The sequence below is a fragment of the Pinus tabuliformis genome, chromosome Q (assembly GCF_031772625.1).
Source record: "Pinus tabuliformis cultivar Carrire ecotype Pingquan chromosome Q, CPIR1, whole genome shotgun sequence".
In the NCBI taxonomy this organism is placed as follows: Eukaryota; Viridiplantae; Streptophyta; class Pinopsida; order Pinales; family Pinaceae; genus Pinus; species Pinus tabuliformis.
In genome coordinates this window covers 117,747,195-117,770,728 of record NC_142296.1, presented here as the reverse complement: position 1 = coordinate 117,770,728, position 23,534 = coordinate 117,747,195, and the positions used below count along the sequence as shown (strand labels likewise).

The window sequence follows — 23,534 nt, the reverse complement described above, 5'->3', positions numbered from 1 at the left end:
ACCTTTCACGTAAGAGCTTTTGTATCCCTGTTTTTTCTTTAACTTTTAAAATACCATGGGCTATTACCATGGGTTGTTTTTAAAACCACGAGCTTCTCTATGTAAAAAGTTTTAAATATACTTGGTATGAGATTTTGTATTCTTTTTTTTTTTTTTAATTTTATTTACTTATATTTTTTTTTTTCTTCCTTCCATTTTTTTTTTTTTAATGGCCAAAGGCCTAGAAAAACGGAGAAAAGGAGAAACTCCCAAATTCTGAGCAAAATGTTTCAATTGTACGGCAGCAAGGTTGACAAATTTCGATAGCCAAGGACTTGGATCGGAGAACGAGCTCTGTGCATTGGTTAAGCAACCTAGAGGACCGAACTGCGCTGATACCAAATGAAGCGAACAAAGTTCCTTCTACAAATTAATTACTCCGGAAGACTTTGAATATGAAATTATCCATTGAGGATATAAATATTATATTAAATAAAATGAATAAAAATGAATGATTTACAAATGAGAACGAGAGGCTTGCTTATATACCAAGCAAGTGTCTCTTCATGAAGAGTCATGTCTCAATTAGACATGCCTCTTCAACCTAATTACTACTTAACTAATAATTATTTATGCTTATTATCATTTATATTATTTTACATTATTTATATATATTTTATTCATTACAAATGCACATGAAGTTTGCTACAGGTCTGTCCACTAGATGCCACATGTCTTGTTGGAAACACTAAGAGGGGTGGCGGGGCGAGGTGAATCAGTGTTTCTTAGCAGTTAGTACTTAATTAATCTTTTCAGAGCATTAGCTAATCTTCAGCAGTATTATAATTATTCAGTAAAGCAACAAACAACAATGCAGAAAGATAGAGACAATAGGCACAAAATTTAGGTGGAAAACTCCCTTTGGGTCAAAAACCATTAAACACTTTTCTAATAAATTCTTTAATCTCCAGCGCCAACTGAAAAGAAAGCTACAACTTCCTACAATTTTAGAAAAGCATTCTTCTCTAGCTCCCATTGGAAGGACACCCAACGCGCTGGTTTAATCAACAGTTCAATTGAAAGGATGCCCAAACACCCAAGCGAGCCACAACTTGCCCTAGCAGCACCCGACCACCCTGAAGTGTTTACAGGACCCAACTTGGAGGTGACTTCATTCACCATCCTAGCACCACCTTACCACCCTATAGAGAGAAAATTAAATACAAAAGGTGTGGACTCCCATACTAGGGACAATGATCCACGTTACAAAGATATTACAATGACTTTTTTTGACTAACTGACGCAGTAGGACCTAAATTCTTGTCTTGAAAAACTAAGAATCCTTGTCCTAACAAAAAACAAAAGCCCTTTTCCCAAAGCAAATTTGCCGCCTTCAACTCTAGGCAATGACACAAACTTTTTACAATTACAATGATATACAGTGTTTGACTTCAATTTACATACGGGACTCTAGGACAAATTCTTTACAATATGTATACAAGACTGTTGTGCCAATTGTTCTTGTTGGTGAACCTTGCTGCTGCTCAGTTTATATTGTTGCCACTGGTTCTGCTTTCTACTGCTCTGATGCCTTTGTTCTGTCCCTTGAACTGCTCTTCCTAAGGGTCTGCTTCAACTTTGGGTGTGTTGAGCCAATTGTATCTGCAAGCAAGAATGGTGCCAAGGCAAATCCCAATACCCAAAAAGAAAATAGAAGCATATAAACCCCTCAACCAAAATACTTACCTTTCCTGCAATAGAGAGCTCATGCAACAATACTAATGTTGATTATAATAATTTTGCAACAAATATAAAAACATACCTGAGATACTCAATCTGATATGCCACCTGCAACAAGAGATACATTACAATTTATTGCAACAATAAAGATGAGCACAACAATACTTACCTGGGCCTTCCATGATGCCACCAAACTCTTTGAGAGTTGCTCAGAACTCGTCCAAACCTTGCTGCTAATTGACACAACCAGTCTATATGAACTGCTAAAGGTGAGTCAAATGTAGACACCCTTGATGCATACTGCTGTAACTGATAGCTCAGTGAAACTCAACACCAAAATTTCTTCATTAATTTCTGACAGCTAACTACTAAACTTATAAGCCTACCTTCAATTGTTATACAGTTTCTGCTTCTTTTATTATAGTGACCATGCTACTCCTCCTTTAATTACTTGTCACTACAATCCTCATGAATTCTTCAACAAGTCCTATTTCACTGAGGCTACAAATAAAATGCCATACCTTATACTATTTGTTTTTTTTTTGAGTTCAGTGTTGACTTGATCTGAACTGAAGACACAAATTATATATATATATGTTAGGCTGAATACTGCAACGAAGTAGATTGACTTGCAATAGACAACAGGTCCATGTGATGCTTAGTATTGCTAATCTTCAACTTTTGAAACGCAGGCCAAACTAGTTTTGAACTGAAAACTCAACGTTAAATTCCAAGACTTATTGTTTCACTGTAACATTAGAACATTCCCCATTCTTGAACAAGCCACAGGTATAAATTACGTGTATCCTTAAGTGCAAAATGATGCCTTGACTTGTGCTCAATTTTCTGGTATAGAGGGCCAGTTTGACCACAGACAGGGAGCCTTGGACTGCTGATCTTAAATAAGATATGGCCGCAGATTGATATGAAGGTGACTTAGAACTTCATGCTGTCTTGATGGTACTTAAGCCACAAATATAATTAATCATTAATGCTTTCGCTGGTCTTGAGTAATGCGGTACAGAACTATTCCTTTCGCAAACCCTTGCTTTTCTTTAACATATAGACCTGTAATGACAATGAATTTATGCCAATACTCTATACAAAATCCTCGCTCTTCTTTTAATTGCAAACCTATAAGAGACAAAAGTATTTCCAAGCGAACTACAAAATCAAACAAAAATTAAACCTTAACCCCTTTCTAAAGATGCCAATGTTAGCTGCCTCAGGGTGCCGAAAATCACAGAAGTATACAGCTCAAATGATAATCGTTTTTATCTAAGTCACCTGACACGGGGATTCGGGACACGTAGGATTCGAGATTCGTGGTGTCGGATTCGGACACGCTGACCCCCCGGAACAGGACACGTTATATATTATTTTATTAAAAAATATATAAATATATATATATATATATATATTGAAAATTAAATATTATCATATTTCTTACACAAATTTTAATTAATGATGCAAATTTATTGATTTCAAACATAGATCTTCATCTATAGCTATTAGCATGCATAGTACATACAAAATTCAAATAAATGTCAGTGGTACTGGTCACATAAATGATAAATCTATTAAAAATTTAAATCATGATTCATAATTCATAACTGAAAGACAACTTACAACTACAAGATAGTAAGATAAACCCACTGACAATTGTAGTTTTCTCATTAAGTCATCAAATCAAAATGTGTTACATAGGTAGTGTTGGTGCAATGCCAATGGCAAATAGAAATAGAAAATATAAAACAACTACAGGTATACAAGCCTCAAGGCATCAATCAGCATCACTGTCCCCATCATCATGGTCCCCACTGCTCTCCTCTGCATCCTCCTCCTCCCCTGTATCCATAGTCGCCTCTGCATCTGCTGGTATGGAGGTTGACCCCTCTAAGTCATCAAATCTAACAGGCTCTAGCACTGGATCATTGAGATCCATGTTGGCCAATGCCAACTCAACAGTGGTGTCCAGACCCATATCATCAAGAACAGTGTTACTTGGGAGCGGGAGCGAAAGCGGGGAGCGGGAGCGAAAATGGGAACGGGAGCAACATATTCGGAAGCTCTTGGTTTGGTGCTCTTGATTAAATACGAGTTCCATACCCTAATACATGACAAAATTCAATGGAAACATTGCAATCCCCCAATCCTAAAATCCTGAAAAACTGATAAGTCTGCTGGATTTTGAATGAAATCTAAAATTCTACTTTCTCCATATGAAATCCAATGAGGCCGGAACCACTCTCAAACATCCTGAGTCATTTCATGGTAATGCTAAAAATTTAAGTAAAAGGATGAAAATTAAGATTAAGGAGAATGTCACTTTTACTTTAAGAATTTAACATTACCATGAACAGCATATCAATACTAGGGCCTAGACTTGATCATGAAGCTGCCAAAATGCTCTACTCCTTGCTACAACAGCACAAATCACTTGCCAAATGAAAATATTAATGAGCAAACACGCCCTTTTCTTTCCCGCACTGAGCTTAGCGAGTCCTGGAAATAGGACACGTGTCCCAAAATCGTGACACGACCTCGGACACGACGTGTCGGAAACGGACACGACGTGTCATATGATTTGGACACGAATCCGGACCGAATCGTGTCGGATTCGCTGGATTCAGGATTCGTAGGGGGTTTAGGACGAATCCGGTGACTTAGGTTTTTATGCATACGTTGTGAGGGATATAAAGTCTATTTATGGACATAAGTTTAGATTATGAGAGGCTTCAACCTCAGGGTACCGAAAACCACAGAAGCATACGACTCAAATGATAATCATTTTTATGCATACGTTGTGAGGGATATAAGGTCTATATTTATAGACATAAGTTTAGATTATGAGGGGCTTCACTAGGTTGAACGTTGGAGGTTAGGAGGACTTCTCAAGGAGTTATAACATTAAATTTTGTTAATTTATTTGTGTCAATTGTGCTAAATAAGGGAGGACGTGAGCTAGATAGGAAGAGATTTTGGTGTTTAAGATAGGAGAGATACTTCTTATGAAATAAAAGTAATTTAATATGTTTCCTAAAATGATGTTTCCACTAAACTTAATTAATTACCCTTAATAACCTTATTTAATATTTGTGTTAAGGATCATGCCTAGAAATATTTTCAATTCCACTAGAATTTGAAATCAATGGTTGGCTTAGTGCATTTGGTCCTACCAAGGTTGTGAAGTCAATGATTGGCTTAGTGCATTTTTGAAGATAGTCACTGATACATAATGAGATTACGATGAGAATTGTTGTCATATATTGACAACCGTAGGTGAATTAATGATAAGGTGTCATGTCACTACCCCTTGGGGTTTTAGCCCACAAAACTGGGTCTTCAACTTAAAATGCAAATATCTTTCAAACCGTAAAGAACTGCGTGGGGTACCACATATCATCGAAAATATATTTTTGAGGAGAAACCAACTAGAGTGATTTGGATGCGAGAAACCATGAATTTCCATGCCAAATTTGCCGATGAAGATCGGGGTAGCTCCTGGTGCTGCTTGGGTTGACATCAATGACAACCACCTATGAACAATCACTGTCCATTGGAGGGCCCATATGATTGTCCATAAAACGTCAAATGTTTTCTTACAACAATGTTGAAATATGTAACTAGGTTCGGTCGTCATAAATGTATTTGAGTCACAATGAAATGTACTTATCAAAAGAATGAAGAAAATATTTATTATTATTATTATGACTTATTAAAGCATGGGTTTCATGCTTGGGTCATCTTGTTTTAGGTCAATGTCCCCATTGATTTATTTTGAGTCACTGTCCATTAAAAGAGACCCTTCTTGGGCTTTTGAATCACGTAAAAAGAATTATTTTTGAGTCAAAAATGAATTTATTCTCCTCCATACCAAGTCGGCCTCAAGAAGATCAACTTAGCCTCAAAAAGGGTAATTCAACCTTATTGGAAGGCTATATATACAAGGCAGTTCGAATTCATTTGGAGCAATTCACTCTCTCACACATAGTTCGATATTTGAAGTTGGAAGTTGGGAAGTGCGAAATTGGAAAAGGGTTGGAAGAAGAGTTGGAAAGGAATGCGAGTTTTTGGAGGAAGATAGAAGACACTAAGATTGAAATTTTGGGCCAACTCTCTCTCACTTTTGAGGTGTATCAAGGGAGATCGAAGTTTTCTTAGTCTAGTCGAAGCTGCTACGATTGCTGCTGCAACTAGGTTGAAGCTGCTACTGCATATTGATGCTGTTAGGTCAAAGTTGCTTTCGAGGGGTTATCATCTGCAAGAAGGATTGAGGGCTGACATGTTGTGGAGGAAGTCTTTGTCTAGCGGCTTGGATTATCTCGAGAAACTATTGAAGGAAGAATTGTTGACTGGGTTTTCCCCTATATAGAAGTTTAGCCCTGGCTGTCCGCCTACATCTGTTGTCCTTGTATTATTGTTTTGATCAATGTTGCACGAAGCGGGAGCGAAGCGGAAGCGCGGAAGCGGAAGCGGAAGCGTCATTTTCCAAAAATCTAGGAAGCGAAGCGTCCGCGGAAGCGTCTGCTATATATATATATTTTTTTATATTTTTTTGCATTTATACTCAAAACAAACATCCCAAATACCAAATTAATTGTAGAAGACATGAAAACATGCATATTTTTGCATAAATCAAGATAGATATGGCATCCATGATTCCATTGTAGTTACTAGTATGTACAACAATCATCTATATTCTAGCTATTACAAACATACATCAAATTTTTAAGCATATTATAAAACATAAAACATTTAAGCATATTATAAAACATAAAACATAGAGCATATTATGATTTATCTAGCAAGTGAGCAACTGTCAACATTTGTCATGTCCAAAATTCAAATAATAATGTTTACAAAATATGTCACTTGGTCACCGCCAAGCCAAAAAGGTTCAAAATTCAAATTCACAAGTCTACAAGTCTAATGAGTAATCTATGACAAAAAGTAGTAGATTGTGAATATATCTACTAATCTCTCCTCCTTCCACCACGAATAGAATGTGGTGGCGGGCCTCCACGTGGTGGCAATGAAGAAGATGGTGCCTGTGTAAGTCGTGGCACTGAAACTGATGAAGAAGAACCCCCTGCTGTTGTTGTTGAACCATGGAACCTAGGAACCAAGGGACCAGATGGGGGTGGGGGTGGTGGCATATCAACACGGTCATCATCATCCTAGAATCGCTCAAAAAATTCATGCAAAAAAAAAACACTAGTTAACAAAAAAATTAAAAACATGAATTAGAGAAATGCTTTATAAGGGAAAATTGGAAAATTCATACCACAATGGACATACCTGGATAAGAGCATCCTCTAATTGCTCTAGTCGCAACACTCCATCCTCCAAATTGGGCTCCTCTGGATTCTTGTCCCAAATCAACAAGTCTTTATTAGACTTTGCATCTTCACAGTAATGGGACAACAATCGCAAGTTGTAATGAACATAAACCAAGCTCTCTGCCCGGTCTAAACTCAACCTGTTCCTTTTAACACTGTGGATGAAAGAATAAGAGCTCCAACACCTCTCTACAGAAGAAGTGTTTACCACCTGTGATAGCACCCGCAATGCCAAACTCTGTAGAAGTGGAGTACCCCCTCCATGCATGTTCCACCACTCAAGAGCAGAAAAAGTCTCTCGATCTTTAATTGCATGCATGCTCCCAAATGGACTAGTGTTGAGCGTATAGTTGCTCACCTGTCTCCGTACCAATGCAGCGTCCTCCTCATCAGGGATTAATTTACTCAATGCAGCCATATATTTTTCGTGAACCTCTTTATCTTGGTGTGGTTTTCTCCTGCTTCCCCCCCCAGGTGCTGGTGTTGAAAGCCATGATGGATGATAGTATTTAGGTGTCAAAACATATGCTAATGCATGCAATGGAATATTTAGCATTTCCCATCGGTTTTGCACCTCTACACGAATATAATTGTACAAGGTGGTATCTCTAGGCTCAACAATGTCTTTAATCTGCCCCAACATGCTATCCATTTGCTCATACACCTCCCCAATTACTGGTCGATCTGAATCTGCAAACTTGATCATGTAATAAATTGGTTTGGTGAATTGCAAAACATATTTAACCTATGACCAAAAGTAACTGTCAAGAACAATGTCCTTGACTGCATTAGCACCATCTGTGTCAGTGTTAATTTCATCCCATGTTTCAGCACACACCAGATTAGTTAAAGCTTGTCTCACCTTCACTAGCCGCCTAAAGGTGAGGTAATAACTAGCAAATCTTGTCTTTGCAATTTTAAGCAATTGCAACTTGGAGTAAGTGCCATAGAAGTAGTTTACCCTTGTATGCCCTGTGATGAATTTAATGAGCTGCTTCCCTTTCCTGTAAACCTCAGCAATCCACCCACATTCTTTGTGTTTCACAATATCATGCATCAAAAGGTTCAATGTGTGAACCAGGCACCCAGACCAAAAGATGTGTGGATGAGTACGCTCAATAATTTTTCCTGCTGCCTTACAATTTGCTGCATTATCTGTGATCACTTGAACCACATTATTCGGACCAACATCTTTGATTGATTTCAATAGGAGATCTGCAATGTTTTGTGCAGATGCAGTGATGGAGGAGGAGTCATGACATGCAATAAATACTGCACCACTAGAAGAAACACCAAGAACATTTATCAAATGTTGGTTTCTAATATTTGTCCACCCATCTGATACAATGGATACCCCAGAATCTACCCACTCATTTGTAAAACGTGTCAAAGCTCTTTGAACCTTAGCTTTTTCTCTTTCTAATAACACTGTTCTAGCTTTCTCATAGTTGGGGGCCTTGTATCCTTTTGGGGCTTCATTGATGGCCTTTACCATTTCATGCCAATAGGGAGAGCGAAGCACATTGAATGGTACACCACAAGCACAAAGAAAACGGACTATCTTTCCATCCACATCATCCCTCCCAGCAACATTAAGGAAATCCCCTATTGTTCTTCTACCTCCAGAGCTTGCAGAAGTACCATGAGGAGATGAGCAACTACCAAATTTAGAGGTTGCACTTGATTCATAATGAGTTTTTTGTTTCTTGTTTTTTTGTTGTGCAGCCATCTCTATTTGGATGTATTTTCTTCTTTCTTCAGTTGAAATGTTTGGGCAAATTTGTACCCCCACAGAACCCTTTTTTTCATCACTGTCCAGCACCCCACAAAGATGCCTCCTCAGACGGGTATATGAACCACAATATGGTTTTCCTCCATGACAACCATGAGGGCACACAAATTTGTAAGATCCACCACCCTTTCCCCCATCAAGTTTGGTCACATAGTTCCACAAGGGTGTTGATGTAGCTTTCCCATCTTGTGTTTCAGTGTCCCCTTCAAGTTCATCCCCTTCCTCTTCAAACCCTTCCTCCTCATCATACATTGGGTCACTCATATTGGTACCATCACCACTGCCCTCTTCTGTTTCTTCCCTTCTATTCCTATTCACCTTTGCCATCATTAGAACCAAGAGTGGAATGATACATAGAAGCCAAAAGAACACCATCTTGGAATATGGATATAGGTGGTGGACAACCTGTAAATAAAGGAGCAAGTAGAAACAATGGGAAAGAGTAGGAGAGGGAGGAGAAAAATACAAAAAAATTGTCACAAAAAATAAGGGAGTTTGGGGTTTGAACTTACCTCTTTAGCTCTTGTAGATGAAGTCCTCCAAGCTCTTGCTCCAAGCTCCTCCTCCTTCTCCTTGCTCTTCCTTCTTCACTCCTCCAAGCTCTCTTCTCTTCTCCTCTCTTTTCCTCTCTTCTCTTCTCCTCTCCTCTCTTCTCTTCTCCAACTCTCATAAACTCAAAGTGAGAAAATGAGGAATGAATGGGGGCTTTATTCTTTTCATTCCTCACATTAACCTCACTCTAACCTCACCCTAACCCACCCCCTCAATGCTAACTTAAGTTAACTTTAAAAAAAAATTAAAAAAATGAGGTTTTTTTTCCCTTGGGCGCGCGGTTTTGGAGGAAGCGCTCCGAAGCGCTGCGTGAAGCGCACGCTTCCTGGCCCGAAGCGCTGCGCTTCGGAGGCCCGAAGCGCCATCTGAAGCGCGCTTCGGGGCCGACGCTTCCTAATTTCCAGGAAGCGCATTAAAAAGGCCGAAGCGCGCTTCGCCATTTTCGGAAGCGCGCTTCCGGGGGCGCTTCCGTACGGGGCGCGCTTCGGGCCTAGGATCCGGGGGGGGGGGGGCGCTTCCTGCAACATTGGTTTTGATAATTGCTTGATGAAATAAAAGATAACAAAAGAACATAAAGATAAAATAATCACAAGTAATTATCTATATAAGAAAATCTTTTTGCCTTTCTGATTTTCTAACAAACATGAGCTTGAATTTTGTCCTTTATTCTAGCCTATTAGCCACAATGATAATGCTATATGACTCACAAGAACAATGCCTCAAAAATTTGCATATTATAGAGAATTTGTGCCTCAGATTCGTATTAGCCATAGAGCCCAAGACGTCCGTAGAGCAGAGATGATTAGCCTCATAACTTTGCTTAGATACCACAGAGAAGATAGCCTTAGAGCAGGCTCAAATTTTGTGTCTCCTCAAATAATGCAAATTGGTGTCTCGAAGATGGAGTAATTATCCCAACATATAGTGATTTTCTTATCCAAAAAGGTGCCTTTAAGAGCAGAGCCGACTTGATGGGTAGGAGGGGCGACTTGACAAATTGGAGGGACAAATGACAGTTTAAAAATTCAAATTTTGCTTCTTTTACAAGGGTCACGAAGAACATGACCTTCTATATTTTTTTTTGACCAAAACAAAGCATGAAGAACATGCTAGAAAATAAATATATCTTTTATTTCTGTGTTTTACATAAAATACATATTGATACAAGTACAATTATGATGACAAACTCTAGTTACAATTTCAACAAGGGGAGTGTGTAATAGTCTTCACCTCCACGCAGAGCATATCTCAAATTGTTAGAGTTAGATGTGGAGAGCACCAGGTGGCATATAACATTTAAGACAAAATCTCCAATAACCAAGGTCCTCCCATGAGACAACGGGTGATTGAGCTGTGCTATAACCAAATGGTTTTGATTCATGGTATTGGGGAGAAAGTCCCTTGCCCAAAGTTGATTTCTATCATTCCTTGACCAAGCGTAGACCTATGCCTTTGCTTATAGCAATCTTAGAACCTTTCCACAACACCAAGAATTCAACCTGGTTATTGGAAGTTGTGCCCATGCCCCAAGCGAAGTTGAATACTGGCTGTTCCTCGGGGCTATATAGAATCCCTCCCGCTCTTGCCGCCCCTGGATTTCCTTTTGAAGCACCATAAAAAAACAACAAAGCTGAGGATTGACTTCTTTTCCAAATTTGAAAGTCCTCAACCCCCACTCTTAATTTAGGGACTTAATAAGCATTTGAGTGAGGAATGAAGCTGATAGCTTGATCTTAGAGAGCTGGGATTTCAATCCAACTCTTCTCTAATGCAGATAATTCTTCAATATTAGTTGCTTTGAAACCTCCAGCCGAGATGGATTAGTACAACAAAAACTGGGCTTTTAAGGCCGTGCGGCGAGAAGAAGGAGACTCCTCTTTGAAAATAGCTTTGTTCCTCTCTAACCAGATAGTTGAACACAAAACTTTTGGCAGAGACCCAGACTCTTCGAGCTAAAGAAGATTAGATTCTATCACTTGGGATGGAGCATTTTCAAACAATGAACATTTCTTGCCAATTGCCTGGAATAGAGTTTAATAAATAAATTTTTTCAAAAGCCGATTGCCAAACTGATATTGAGGAGGAGCAGAAATAGAGAAAGTGAGAAATCGATTCTTCCTCCGATTTACATAGAAGACATCTAGATGGACCATGAATGTTTCAACATCTGAGGTTTTCAGCGGTTAGAATTTTTCCATGGGCCAACATCTAACAAAAAGAATTAGCCTTAGGAAGAGCATCTTTGAGCCAAACTTTTTTCTATAATTTCGAGGGAATAAGGTGCAAAAGCTTACTCAACAATAACCAATAGCCCTCCTTAACAGAGTAGTGGAATGATTTACTTGGCCTCCATGAATGCAGATCTAAAGAAAGACGCAATGAGAACTAGACCCTTCAGAGAGGAGATCAAAGAGTCCCATTGACTACGAAGATGAGCAGGAAGACCATTGCAATCCAAACCTTTGCAGGCACCGAACTCATCCTAACTGGAGATGTCCTTCAGTCTTTCAAAACCATTCCTTGTCAACTATTCCACAAGATCACTGTTTTCATTCTGCCCCACTCTCAACACAGCCGAAGGGATACTATCCTTCTAGAGGTTGATTTCGGCTCCATTACTTGGGTGCCAACCAATTTTTTCTACTATTAAAGGGGCCGCAACCTTACAAAGCTTCCAAATCTTGGAATTGCCACCAGACCACTGGGCATTTTCAGCTTTGAGCAAACATGTTTGATGAAATACTTCTTTAGAAAAGCAACTTTCGACCACTCCTTGGAATCAAAAATTAGTTTCCAGACGAATTTTGCCCCCAGGGTGAGATTCATAAACACCAATCCTTAATTTCCAATCCTCCACATTCTCTTGGAAGGCAGACTATATTCTAGTTTAATGAATGAATTTTCCTTTCATTATTTTTGCCACCCTGCCATAAGAACTGTTTGAACATTGCACCAATTTGATTGAGAATGCTTTTGGGAGCAAGAAGACCAGAACATAAATAGATTGGAAGAGCTAATAAGATCGGTTTTATCAAAATTGTTTTCCCAGCCAAATTTAACCAATTTGCTCCCCATCCATGAATATTCTTTTTGAATTTTTGAATTATCTACTCCCAGTCTTCCTTGAAGGATCCCCCCAGAGAAATTGGGACTCCCAGGCATTTGAAAGACTTCCAATCAATCTAAATCGAGAAATCCATGGCCGAGGCTATCCCTTGCAAAGTTGAGTCTGAACAATTCCCCAGAGAGTCGACTTTTCGTCTTATTCACCAAACCACTAGAGAGGTCAAGATAGTTATCTCAAACTGCTTTAAACCGCTTAACAATTATTGTGGAAGCCCCCTAAGAGAATCGTATTATCGATGAACTGAGAATGATTAATGTCTTTGACATTTATGGCAATATTGATTCCTCACAAATAACTGTTTGCTTTGGCTTTTTCCATGTTCTTACTTAGACTTTCTGCAACAATAATATACAACAAAGGGGAAAGAGGGTACCCTTGACGAAGTCCCTTGGAAGCCTTGAAGAATGGTGTTGGTCTACCATTGATCAAGGGGGCAATCCAAGGGGACCCGATACAAGCTTTGATCCATGAAATAAATTCACTATAGAAACCAAGCTTTTGAAGATTGAGAAAGAGAAAGGAATGTCTCACCCGGTCAAAGGAATTGGCCATATCTAGCTTGATAACAAACCAGGATCACTCCTTTCCTTGCTTGAATGAATATCCTCCTGCACTAGAACGATATTGTCCAATATATGCCTTTGCTAAAGAAAGCCACCTTGATTTTCAGAGATTAATTTGGGCATGTCTCTCTTCAGTCTCCCTGCTATAACTTTTGTTAGAATTTTCTAAGAAGCATTGCATAAGGTATTGAAATTGTAACTAGGTTCAATCTTCATAATTATTGTATTTGTATCAATATGTGAAAGAAAAGAAAAGAAAATATTATTATTTTATAATCAAGCATGTTCTTCATGCTTTATTTTTGGTCTAAAGAAAAAGTCAAGGGCATGTTCGTCGTGACCCTATGAAAAGAAGAAAAAATTGAATTTTGTAAAGTATGATTTGTTTGCCCAAGTTGTTGGCCAACCCATAGGACGTGTCTCTTCATATGGTCGAACAACTATATATTGGCACCTATGCGCCAAATTTTTACAATCAATTCAATGCACTTTTGTGGTAGAAGATCTTCAGATATCTGAGGTGTACCTTTCTATGGTACATGAGCTTGATAAGACACTATGCTTTTTGTAATAAGGACAAGCTACTAGAAGACCGTGATTCTTGAATTATGTGGTTATAGGAGTAACACTATATTTGTGATGATACGAGTTTCCAGCAGTATATTATCTCTGTTTATTATAAGAGCTACAGGAAGACCAAAATTATGCAAGTTTCAGTGGTGACATACCTCTGTGATGCGAGTTCTTGTAACAATGATGTGAGTTCTTGTGACATGTAACCTTTGTGATGCGAGTTCTTGTAACAATGATGTGAGTTCTTGTGACATGTAACCTTTGTGATGTCAATGTGAGTTCTTGTAATAATGATGCGAGTTCCTGTGACATGTAACCTCTGTGATGCAAGTTCCAGTGATATATATCTCTTTCAGTGGTGCGAATTCTCTGTGTTGATGGGAGTTTCAAAGATACAAAATGATGCAAGTCTCAAAGGCTTTTAAGGATAGATTTATGGCTAATTGAAGGACTATCTCATGGACTAAACATAACAGAGTTTGGAGGGTTGACTTGGCAATTGGATCACTATTGAAATTTGACTTGGATTTCTCTTGTCAATGAAGAAGCTATCAGGAAAGGATTGATGGGTTTTCCCCTTGTGGATTGATGGGTTTTCTGCATAATATTTAATTAAGTGAAGGTTGTAGTGTATGTATGATGATATTTCGGTAAGAAACTGCAAGTAATTTGTTTAAAGGAATTTAACAAATAGGAGTAATATCATCAATTTCTGCAGTAGGGGTTTCTTTTGAGGAATTTTCACACAACTAAGGATTTGGAACTCCTAGACCTCTTTTGAGGTGGAACGTGTTGAGAAATCTAGGGGCAACAATGTAAGTGTTTTCTCTTTTGATGATCATTGTTTGTGATGTGTTTTTACTTCTTTAGATTAACTTCTTCTTTTCACTTGATTATTATTAGCGTTTTCCTCATCAAACAACTAACAAACCATAAAGAACAATAAGACAAAGTGCACAAGATGTAGGCGATCAGCCAGGGCCAAAACCTCTCCAAACTTGCAAGGAAAACCCACGAGAATTCTTCTTCTTATAGAATCTTCAACTAACGAATTCCAATGCCTAGACCCTTGACCAACAACCCATCCAAGACCAAGTCAATCCTTACCTTGAGTCAAAGTCAACTTCTTCTTGATACTGCTGCAATCCCTCCTTCGTCTTTAACCCTCGACCCTTCAACCCTAGTCTGAAATTCTTGGCCTCTAGTAGATGACTGCAACTTCCGCACGTGTGACAAAATTAGGGCAACTTTAGCCCTTTTTCTCCTTCGCTAGGCTTGTGCTAGTCCCTTTGTGACTTTGACCTGCAAGATAACCCTTCTCCTTGACTTGTTTATGCCTCCTTGAGTTAATTGTCTCCCTGATTTGTTGCTATAGGATAAACCCTAGTATCCTCGCACATGTTAACAAAATTAGCCCAAAACAAATCTAAAAAATCTCTTCGATCTTCCTCCTCTTCTTCGCTTGTAATGAGACTCTTTCTTGTCCAATGATCGAACTTCTGTGATGCTTGTTGAATGCCGTTCAAAGTGGTCGACTAGCCTTGTATATATAGGCTTCTTTACAAATCAAATAGGCCGACTTGTCACTGCCCCTTAGGCCGACTTGTTGCATGCATTTGACTTTGTCTTGGAGGGTTAATTTGACTTTACTTTGACTCTAATAATTTCTTTTTAGAATAAATGACATGCCCAAATGGGTCATTCATACATGACATTGACTCATAAGTCCTAGAAGCTCTCAATGGGAACTTGACCTCTAAAATAAATTCTTCTTGAGCATGAAACCCATGCCTCAAGAAAACAATAACAAATTTATTTTTGTCATTACATCAAAATCATGATTGCATATGTCATTATGAAGACCGAACCTAGTTTCATATTTCAACACTCCCTCTTAACTAGGGAGGCATTCAAAATCCATGCAAGGTACTTGGACATTCTCAATCTGAAGAATTCTCAGAAGAAGAGTCGGATTGGTAACCCATCTGTATAGCATCATGTCAACCAACATTGTCACATAGCAATGTCTTAACTAACAACTCTATTTGTCCACAAGATCATAGCACAATTTTGGCGAGACCAATGATTTATGGACACTAGCTTCATTGTCTCTCAAGGAACATACCCCGCCCGGGTGTTCATAGGGTATGTCCTTCTAGGACTATTCTTATCTTGGATTCCCATTCCTCTATGACTACTCTTATCTTGGATTCCCTACAACATCCTCAATGAGTCTCAGATGCCAAATGCTTACCCAATCCTCCATTCTTTCTTCTCAAGTGAAGACAAGAATGATGTGCCTATGTCTCCCTCTCAACAAGGGAGGATATACCCATTCCTATGAAGGAATGTACCCAAGCTCCCTCTTAGGTTAGGGACTTGCTTCCAAGTTTCTTTTTAATTAGAGACTTGCTTCTAGGCTCCCTCTTAACTAGGGACCTGTTTCCAGTAGCAACTCTTTCTTCATTGGTGGAGATCATGGGACCTTTAGCTGCTTGTAGAGCTCCTTCATTCAATGTCATGAATTTCATCTTTAACCTTATGGAGCCTTCATCTTTAGGACTTCTTCATAGGGCATCGACCATCCATCACTTTCCTTCTTGAATTAAGGCAGTCATGTCATCCTTCCTTTCATCTACAAGTGATCCATTAGATCATATCTAGCTTTTCTTCATACAACTACCTTTTCCATTTCATGTCTCCTTCAGGATCTTCCATCCTATCACATGAGTACTATTTGTGGGTGACTTCCGCAACTCTCATGTATCAACCCATTCAGATAAATAAAAAATGAACATCAAATCAAAATTACCTTTTGTGATGGCCCTTCATCTTGACATTTGCGTGTTGTAATATCAACATTTTGCACATATATATTGATACATCTCCAAGATATTCAATGTCAAGGGTTTCCATTCTTTCTAGCCTACATTAAAGTCTTCATATCTTTTCCGGGGATGTCACGGTCAATTCTTTTAATCATCAGATGTTGATTTTCTTTTGTACATGATCATAGTTGCATATTTCATGATCTCTTCTTTCTTTCTTCACATATTGCTCCCCAGGAACTTTTTTCTATAGTTCCTTCGTCTTTGTCAACCACCTCATATTCCATATGAGGACATATTATGTTGATTTCATCTAGTCAATATGTGAATCATGCCTTCATGCATTCCTCTAATGGAAGAGATCCCTTTCCTTTGATCATACTCATGAGGTAGAGTATTCATCCATGCTATCTGCAACTATATGATGACATGACCTAATTCATTAAACATATGCATACATACCTCTTTTCTTCTTTTGGTCATCTAGGCTTCTTTCAGTGACTTCCTATGCTTTGATTGGGAGTACCTCAATCATCTCGACGTGCTACATTGCTTTGTCATCATACCATCATTCTTCCAAACAATGAAATCCCATCCAAGGTGGAATTCTCAACAAGACACTTGCTTCTTTCAAGAGATGAACCTTCTAATGAAGATTCCAACAGAGGATCCTAATTATCCTCATCTACAAATGCTCCTTTCTAATGATGTATGATGAGCTCTACACTAGATGACTTCCTTCTACTCATAAGTACTACTTATGCTTCTAATGAGGTTACTAGGAGCTACATCCTTCTAATGATGAATGTCATAGACTTTCGCTTCAACTATCTTTCAAGCTTTTGATGGCATGGGCTCTTGCTTCAATGGTATGCAGTAATGATGCCATCTCCTAAATGATGCAACCCGTCATAATGTTTGACTGCCATGGTGAAGACCTTTTTCACTCTTCTCTCCATCTTGCTGTGATCCAGACATCCATAGTTATACAACATATTTCCTTTATCATGTTTAAACAAAATAAAGGCTTAGCCCATTCATCTCTACTTCTTGTACCTGCAATATTTATTGACAAGCACCCCAAGCAAAGTAGATGATACCAAAACATGATGCCAAAATTTCTTTCTAGGGTTTTTCATGCAATCATGAGGTCATCCTAGAGTTTCTAAAGTTCAAACCCTAGATCAAATTCTATTCCCTTTTCATGTGATGCTAAAGTTCATCCTTTTCTTGGAATACTAACAAACCCTAGAATTATATCTTCAACCATAAATATCCTATGATGTTTCCTTATATATACCATACATACCTTATAGTTACTTACCTTTGTCGTGATAACTTGCAATTTTGGATGCGATCTTCATTGATCCGGTGTGAGATATTCTTCACTGTACTCATCTGCTCCTTTCAAGTATATGATTTTCACAGAGACCTTCTTCACTGAACTTGAATCAATGTCCCTATAGCTTCACTGGTCTTCATGCAAAATTGATAGCTATAAGCATATCACTGTTTCTCTCGAGTGATGATGCAGTTTTCGACTTTTGCTTGATGACTAAATTGCTTTAGGTTTGCTTCCTTAGTCCTTTTCAAACTTCATTATAGTGAATGGAGCTTTTTCAGAGAACAAATATTGTTGACTGCATCTTTTGTTGCCATAGGAACTCGGTAACTACAAAATTTGAACTTGTAAGTAGAGTAGAGTAGAGGTGTCACAAGGACACGTCTTGAAGATGAGATCTATGCTATCATAGAGATAGAGAGATTTGTGCTTCAAACTTTTAACAAGCTTGAACTTTTGATAGAGAGCAATTATATGTGTGTCCGGAGGGTGATATGGTCTTCGAATCTGAATTTTACTGAGATGAGTATCAGGTCTATGTATACCCAGAAGAGGATCAGATCTTTGGATCCTTTTTGACACAACAAATTTTGATTGTAGCTTCCTTTTGGAGTTTTCTTTATCAAATTTTTGCAAGGATATCTCGACCCTTGAATGGAGACTTCAAAATAATTATGTTTACCTCGAAATCTCGGATCTGGGGTTGTTACTAAAGGTTTGACTTGATGGAATGGTGCAAACAATCTAGGCTTTCGCTCTTCCTTGCAATGAATTCGACCTTCAAAAGATCTTGATGATAAACTTCTCTGGTCTGCAAATCAATGCTTGACATATTTATACTTATCCACTGTTTCTGTTATGATTTTAGCAACTAGGGCTCGAAGGAATTGAGCCTAGAATTTGATCAAGACTTTGTTCTAGGAGGAGACAATTCTTCACATTTTTTGTAACCTCTTGTGATCTGAATCTTGCCCTTTTTGGTCCTTCATGTAAGTAACCTCAACTCTTATTCCATGTTGAGAAATCTAGGGGCAACAATGTAGGTGATTTCTCTTTTGATGATAACTATTTGTGATGTGTTTGTACTTCTTTAGACTAGCTTCTTCTTTTCACTTGATTATTATTAGTGTTTTCTTCATCAAACAACTATCAAACCATAAAGAACAATAAGACAAAGTACACAAGATGTAGGCGATTATCTAGGGCAAAAACCTTTCCAAACTTGAGAGGAAAACCCACAAGAATTCTTCTTCTTATAGAATCTTCAATTGATGAATTCCAATACCTAGATCCTTGACCAACAACCCTTCCAAGACCAAGTCAATCCTTGCCTTGAGTCAAACTCAACTTCTTCTTGATACAACTGCAATCTCTCGTTTGCTATTAACCCTCGGCCCAACAACCCTACTCTGAAATTCTCAACCTCTTTTCCTGCAATACTCGGCCTCTAGTAGATGACTGCAACTTCCGCACGTGTGACAAAATTAGGGCAATTTTAGCCCTTTCTCTCATTCGCTAGGTTTGTGCTAGTCCCTTTGTGACTTCAGCTTGCAAGATAACCTTTCTCCTTGACTTGTTTCGACCTCCTTTAGTTAACTGTCTCTCTGATTTGATGCTGTAGGATAAACCCTAGTCTCCTCGCACGTGTGAACATAATTATCCCAAAACAACTCCAAAAATATCTTCGATATTCCTCCTCTGCTTCACTTGATATGAGACTCTTTCTTGTCCAATGATCGAACTTCTGTGATGCTACTTGAATGCCCTTCAAAGTGGTCGACTAGCCTTGTATATATAGGCTTCTTGACACATCAACTAGGCCGACTTGTCACTGTCCTTGAGGCCGACTTGTCTTTTGAGAAGGGCGACTTGTTGCATGCATTTGACTTGGTTTTGGAGGGTTATTTTGACTTTACTTTGACTCTAATTCTTTTTACAATAAGTGACATGACCAAATGGGTCATTCATACACGACATTGACTCATAAGTCCTAGAAGCTCTCAATGGAAGCTTGACCTCTTAAATAAATTCTTCTTGAGCATGAAACCCATGCCTCGAAAACAATAACAAATTTATTTTTGTCATTACCTCAAAATCATGATTACATATGTCATTATGAAGACTGAACCTAGTTACATATTTCAACAGAACGTCCCCATCAAACCGTGAATAAGTGTGCAAGAATACTTGCAAAATGAGATGTAGTAAAAAATAAGGATGAAAAAATGTGTAATGTAGCCTCAAGTATGAATTCCCTCAATAAATCAAGTGCCAAGCAAGTGGATCCATAAAAGAAGGCATCAAATCTACGAATAAAACATGCGGAATGTCATCAAACCTAAGTCACCTAACACAGGGATTCGGGACACGTAGGATTCGAGATTCATGGTGTCGGATTCGGACACGTTGACCCCTCGGAACAGGACACGTAGGATTCGTTATATATATATATATATATATAAAAATTAGATATTTCTTACACAAATTTTAATTAATGATACAAATTTATTGTTTCAAATATAGATCTTCATCTATAGCTATTAGCATGCATAGTACATACAAAATTCAAATACATGTCAATCTATTATCTATTTCTTATGCTTGGCCCTCTTGCCACCACGAGAAATGTCTAATTTTTTAGTCTTGTTGGAAAATTAGGATCTTTGTCATTAGTATCACCCTCTAAGCATTAATATCCAAAGGTATCTTTGTCATTACCTCTGTATCTGTATAGGGATCTTTGTCATTAATATCACCCTTTAAGCATTAACATAAGATAGAACAAGCATAACATGTCAAGTCAAGATTTTGTTTGAGTGATGCGTACATTTTTAGGAGGGTCATGATACATGAGTTCGACAACCAATGTCACTAACATCAAGGTACATAGAGGGATTGGTGCTCTTGATTAAATACGAGTTCCATACCCTAATACATGACAAAATTCAATGGAAACATTGCAATCCCCCAATCCTAAAATCTTGAAAAACTGATAAGTCTGTTGGATTTTGAATGAAATCTAAAATTCTACTTTCTCCATATGAAATCCAATGAGGCCGGAACCACTCTCGAACATCCTGAGTCATTTCATGGTAATGTTAAAAATTTAAGTAAAAGGATGAAAATGAAGATTAAGGAGAATGTCACTTTTACTTTAAAAATTAAAAATACCATGAATAGCATATCAATACTAGGGCCTAGACTTGATCATTAAGTTGCCAAAATGCTTGCCAAATGAAAATATGCGTGGTTGTAATGACCAAATGCGGCCTTTTCATACTCGTGCAGGTCACTCTTGCCGCCTAATGAGTCCTGGAAAACAGGACACGCTGCCAAAATTGTGACACGACCTCGGATTCGACGAGTCAGGAAAGGACACGACGTGTCGGTTTTTGGACACGAATCAGGGCAGAATCGCGTCGGACACGCTGGATTCGGGATTCGTGGGGCCTATAGGACGAATCCGGTTATCTAGCATCAAACTTAAACTAATTCCATGAAGAATTGGGGTGGGTCCTCATCAATCTAATATGTTTCTCCAGAGATGGCACATGTGGCTGTACAAACAAGGAAGCTTATGCATCAAATCACAAAGATACAGAGTCCTCTACTAAAGAGTCAGGGTTTGGTCACGTAAATATGCTCCGAGTTCCACATAACATCCCTCCAAAGGGTGTGCTCCTCTAGAAGTATTAATAAAATTGTGTATAGTGAAACCACATGCTAAGAATAAGCCAAGGAATGAGTCAACCTCCTCAAACAACTCCCCAAGTTCAATCTCCAAGAGTAACCGCCACTAAATGTGCTCCTCTAGAAGTATTAATAAAATTGTGTATAGTGAAACCACATGCTAAGAATAAGCCAAGGAATGAGTCAACCTCCTCAAACAACTCCCCAGGTTCAATCTCCAAGAGTAACCGCCATTAAATGTGTGCCAAACAAAGGATCAAGAGTTAATTATACATAAGTGCCCAGACCATGCCAAGTCAACCTGGAAACCTTAATGCTCTCCATCAAATTTAAGAAGTATGTGTGAAAGCCATGTAGCAAGACGATGAGTGCTCCGCATGAAACGCTAGTTGACATCATCATAAATCACTCCAAGTGACAAACCAAACCACATAATCAAGGGAGCTCATATCATATGCCTCCAACTAGCTAAAACATTGGTCAACTAGCCTTTGTCAGGGCTAGGATTGCATACAAATATGTGTAAAATGGGAGTGTTGTACCAATAGTTATAGCCCATGTCCTCATAAAGTGGTTAAGGTGTCAAAGTCCTAGGAAGTTAGGTCGCTCACACCAAGTGACTCAAAACACATTGACTATGCTAAGTGTGCGACAAGATGATGATGTCAACCAAACCAAGATACTAATATGATTTCAAACAAGCCGAAAGATGCTAGGGCATCCTTCCCATGGAATCATATATCCACGTATATTAAAAAGGACTTCATGGCCAAGTCAATTAGCACAAAGAGAAAGCAATCATCAAGGCAATCAAAGTATAAACATCATCAAGATATCCATGACCATATTATCCTATAATTTCATGAAGTCAATTCATAACTCCTAGGCCCAGCAATGCTTAATTAATCTACACACCCCTAATATTTGTGATCAAAATCAAAAGTGTAACCTCATGCAAAATGAGGGGTAATAGGAGTGAATTCAAACTGGGCACCTGTTGGGACAGAACTAGTTGAATGCCCAACAACTTGTTTAGATAATCCTTTGGGATTTTGTTGGTCCATTATATGTAAGAATTGAGAGTGTTTTTGAAGTTTTTTCAATGTTATGGTGGTTCTTCCTTACTATTCAGTCTTTAGCTAATAGATCTTGTTATTAATTGATTTAGAAATATCTGTTCTTGGTATCCATTTCATCTATATTTGTGATTTATATCTAGGTTTTAACCCTGTTCAATGAATTGCTGCAAACTGATTCTTATTAAAACAAAAAAGATACAATGGTACACACACACACACACACACACACATTTAGCACACAAATTTTTACCTTGGAAACCCAAGTTGGGAAAACCAGAAAGATTTTTTTTAGTATATTCTCTTTTTACAATGTTTCAATACAATATGTATGTCTTGCGACACATAAACCACCAATCCACTAACCTAGGATTACAATACAACCATAGTTCCTTAACCGGAATTAAAAAACCATGGGCTAAATCACCATGTGTCCCAAAACTGCTAAAAGCGAAAACTGTGTATTGAAAGCTCCCAAAAACAGTGCAAAAAACAGCGTATGGGGATAGTCTTGGAAAGAATATAACACATACCTACACTATAATATACTAACACCTTTACTAGTTGTTGGATTGAGGTGACTATATATTGTTTTTAAGATTGTTCTGTTCTATGATGAGACACCAAATATATTGGCATTGGTTTGGATGACAACTTGATAATAGGGATTGTTTTACAATTTTTAAGCAAACTGATTGCATACTATGTTGGGACAGATTGAATTTTTCATGTTAAATTTGTAATTATGGGAATGCATATAGGCAATGCAAGTATGTCATATTCTCTCACTGTTTCCAAACATGGCAAGTTGGTTGACTAGCACTTTATTGCATTAGATAAACTATTCCCTCTTTTGATATGTTATGACTAGTCAATTTATTTTATTATCAGAAAAAGGCATTTGTGACATAAAAGTGAGTAAAGTGTGCT

The 23,534-nt window shown here is 38.2% G+C and overlaps 1 protein-coding gene across 1 annotated transcript in view; it reads left to right on the top strand.

Annotated features, from left to right (window-relative positions):
• The window catches only part of LOC149218519 (AT-hook motif nuclear-localized protein 7-like), a 263,796-nt gene that overhangs the window by 51,799 nt on the left and 188,463 nt on the right, over positions 1 to 23,534 (top strand). The gene's annotated exons all lie outside the window — the stretch shown is intronic.